Source organism: Lathyrus oleraceus, chromosome 6 (assembly GCF_024323335.1).
Source record: "Lathyrus oleraceus cultivar Zhongwan6 chromosome 6, CAAS_Psat_ZW6_1.0, whole genome shotgun sequence".
Taxonomy (NCBI): Eukaryota; Viridiplantae; Streptophyta; class Magnoliopsida; order Fabales; family Fabaceae; genus Lathyrus; species Lathyrus oleraceus.
In genome coordinates this window covers 186295992-186299919 of record NC_066584.1, presented here as the reverse complement: position 1 = coordinate 186299919, position 3928 = coordinate 186295992, and the positions used below count along the sequence as shown (strand labels likewise).

Sequence of the window (3928 nt, the reverse complement as noted above, 5' to 3'; positions counted from 1 at the left end):
ACTATAAATATATATAAACAATCTAAATAAATTTTTAAAATAATCGTTTTAATAAACATGGCACAATTTAAATTGCATGCTCTTAAAAAGATAAATATTTTAATAAACATGGCACAATTTAAATTGCATATTCTTAAAATAAATAAAATTTTATCATACTTAGTCCTTTTGAAATCTATTATTAAAGTATTTCAATATAAATTTATTGAAAAATTAATAAAATTTATTATTAATAACTATAATATCTCTTTAGTTGTTAAATAATTTAAAAAGAAACTGTAAAAATAAAAATAAATAAAAATTGCATAAACACTTAAATGAGAAAGTAAAGATTTTGTGCAATAATTGAGATATCTTTTTGGACACATTAATAAAATTATATTTTGTGCAAAAAAAAATAATTAATTATTAGTGTATAAGAGTAAATCTCACATAAAACTAATAATATTTTATTTAATTTAATTATAATTTATTTTTAATAATTCATTTTTAAATATCATTCTGTAAAATATTTTTTAAGAAAATATTGATGAACACTTATATTTTAGAAAATTAAAATTTGTTTTTTAATTTTTAACAAATAGACTAAAAATAAATTTTACTTTTATAGCAAACTTTCATTAAAAAGGCATTTAAAACATATAATATTAAATATTTAAAAAAACCATAAAAGATTTATAAGTTAAATATTTAAAATATATATACAGATAATGAAAAGAAAAATCAATCTTTAGCTCAGCTTTGTGAAACCCTTGTTCTCCCTCTCAGATTTACGCAGACACCAAACTCTTACTCCCTTCTTGATTCAAGGTCTCTATACTTCAATTATATTAATCGTTTTTCTTTCTTAACTCCAAAAACTCATCAATTCTTCGTCTTCTTTATCTAGTCTCATGAATTTATTATGTTTACTTTTATTTTAAAGAGTCTCAAATTAGTGAGAAGTTGCAAGAATCAAAGAAGAAGGATGAAATCACAGAAGAGAAAGAAGAAGTATGGAATAATCGCATGAAATAATAGTACCATCCCATCCTTGCAGAATTGATTCTCTTTAGATGAGATTCCTTGAGATTATGCATGACTGGCAAAAGGTAAAAATTAGGGTTTTTCCATGTAAGTAATAAGTGTTTATCTCAGTGGGGTCATGAAACTTAATTTACTCTTTTGAAAATTACTTTAGCTTAGTTATATTTTACTTTCTTTTCTCTTGTTTTTGTAAAATGAGATGCTTATCAATAAACATATTTATTTTTGGAACAATAGCAGTTTGAATCGATGTAGAGTTGGAATTGATGAATGAGTTTGCACCTTATTTAACGACATGGTGTTGGAACCAATGAAGGTAATCGATCCACGATTTTAATTGTTGTTTATCTTAGAAGTATGCTTTTTTCACTTGTTTAGATGAGCATCTAAGTTACTAATTTGTAGGTTGCTACGTCGGTGGTGGTGGAGAACTCTATTTGAAACATTCAAAATAGGCTGGTATTTATGCGTGTCTAACATAATACAATAAAAGAAATGGATGAGGAAAGGTACTATAATTTGGAGACTTGATACAGCTAAGGAATTAGAGAAAAGTTTGTGGAGGTATCTGATGTTGTAAACGCTAAGGTGAATGGTCTTTTTTCTAAAGTAATGGCCCTGTGAATTGACTTGATTGATCAACTTAGGAAACAATACTAAAAATTTGTTTACTTGACTTTCCTTATGAAGATTAATAATAGGTTGCAACTTGCAAGTTTAATTTTTAAATGTTTGTGAAGTGTATGGTTATTGTAAAGTCCTGTAAATAATACATATGATTTGTTTGCAAATACATTGTGTAGTTTTATAACATCTTTGAATTAATCTTCCTCGTTCCTCCCAATTCTACATCGTCTCCATGATTTTAACCTCTTCAATATTAAGGTATTGTCTAAAATCATCTTTGACTTCTAATCTTTCCTTTTGTTGTATTTAATTGCTTGCTTAAATTTATGTTTTAATTGATACTGATATTTTTTTGTTGTTGAGCTTGGTTGCATGTAGTCACTGCTTCACTTTTTATTTCATTAGAGTTAATCACTTTCTCTTTTTAAAGGTTTCTTAGTTTAGTTCTCGTTATTTCGAGTTGAGTTTACTTTATTTCTGAAGTGGATTAGTGTTGGAACAAGTCATTGGTCCAATTTAGATGAAAGAATCTGATGATGGAAAATTCTTACAAGTTTAATGGAAAGGGACCAAGAGATAATGAATACTTTGTTTCCCTATTTTTTCACAGATATTCCCTAGTCTCGGGATCCAATCTGCAGTTGTCTTCACCTAGACGAACTCTCTTTCTCTCGCTGAAGTAAGGTTTTCCCTTTCTCTTGCTGAAGTAAGGTTCTCCAACCTCTCTGAAGTCTTATGTTTTTTATTGTTAATGATAAATGAAAAATAATATACTATAGGATCATGTAGGGACTGTTTTAATACTAAAAACATGAGAGGCATCATCGTCATATTTTGATATGGAACATTCATTTGGGGAGAAATCAACACAATTTTAAATCACTCTTAGATGATTTAATCTGGAACAATTTTCTTCGGTACTTTTGTAGTTTACTTCTCATAACAACCACTCTAAAAATAGACTTATATCACATTTTCTCTTGTGCTTAAAATGAGATTCTAATGAAATTGATAAGTATGCAATTTTCTCTTCATAATGGAAATTATAAGTTATGGTTTGTTAATTTTAAAAATTGAAATAAGTTAAACATATTTATTAACACCTAGTTTGCAGGTCAAAGTAATTTCAGCACATGTTGGTATGCCTATTGCAGCTTTACCGTTCCACTGAAATATATTTATTCATTATTTTGGTTTTGAAAATAGAATTATTATAGTTGTATATGACATGAAATTATATGTCGTAGTGAGATAGAATGAGGATACTTCTAATGATCAACTAAGATTGTAGCATGAATTGTATACTATTATGATATGACTATAATGTCATGACAGAGATCTTGATATTCTTTAATAATATGAAATGCACAATTCATGACATATATCTTGATATTCTTTATACTATTATAATGTGATTAGACATTTTTATGATATTTTTAATAATATAAAATGTTCAAATATTGCAGAAGTCTTCATGTTCTTTAATGTATTTTATGTTATTAGTATATTGTAAAATGTTAAAATGTGCAAGTCTAAGTATTATGATATTGCAAAGATATATTTCAATTCCAGCTGAAATCCCCGATCCAAAAGCCAATAAGGTTTGTTTGTTTACTGCATATTTAGATAATTTTTAAAATATGGTTGTAATCGTGTTTGCGTCACTTCTCATTTAAGCATAATATGCAGTTATGTACTTAAAGATTTCTACAAATAATTCTTAGAAGATAAAGTTTAAAGGGGTCAAAAGTTGTAACATTAGAGAGGGACAAATAATAGAAAAAGTAAAGAGTTTTCTTTATGATTTTGTGGTGATTCGAGAGGCATGGAGAACCTATATTTCAATAGCAAGAGATAGAGTTCAGTAAAGACAAAAAAATATTGACAACCTAGATAAGGCTTATGTTATAACCGACGATAGGTGATATTATTATAATATAATTCAAAGTTGTATATAATTTGATTGAAGGCTATACCAGGAATTTTATAGTTCATGATTTTAAAATTCTATAATTTGCTTAAACAAAAGTCCTTTGTAAGAATACAGATATGTATGTAAGTTCTTATAATGGAAGTGGATTTAGAATCATGTGCTCTTCGCTCTTTATGTGCTTTACCAATATATAATTTTGGACAACCCTTAAGATTGTATCCAATGTTCTTCAATGTTATTTCACATAAAAAAGGCTAACGAAAATGAGACTTTTCATTGATGTGTGGGAGAGTACTGAATCGATCTCTCCATTGTACATTTTAAAAGAAAAATTATTTAGGT

General features: G+C 26.9%; 1 long non-coding RNA gene across 1 annotated transcript; it reads left to right on the top strand.

Moving 5' to 3' along the window:
- Positions 1-745: 745 nt before the first annotated feature.
- Positions 746-2981, top strand: LOC127096978 (uncharacterized). The gene is made up of 4 exons (XR_007792892.1): positions 746-810; positions 926-1091; positions 1267-1342; positions 1432-2981. It is a non-coding gene; the product is annotated as an uncharacterized LOC127096978 (long non-coding RNA).
- The last annotated feature ends 947 nt before the right edge of the window (positions 2982-3928 follow it).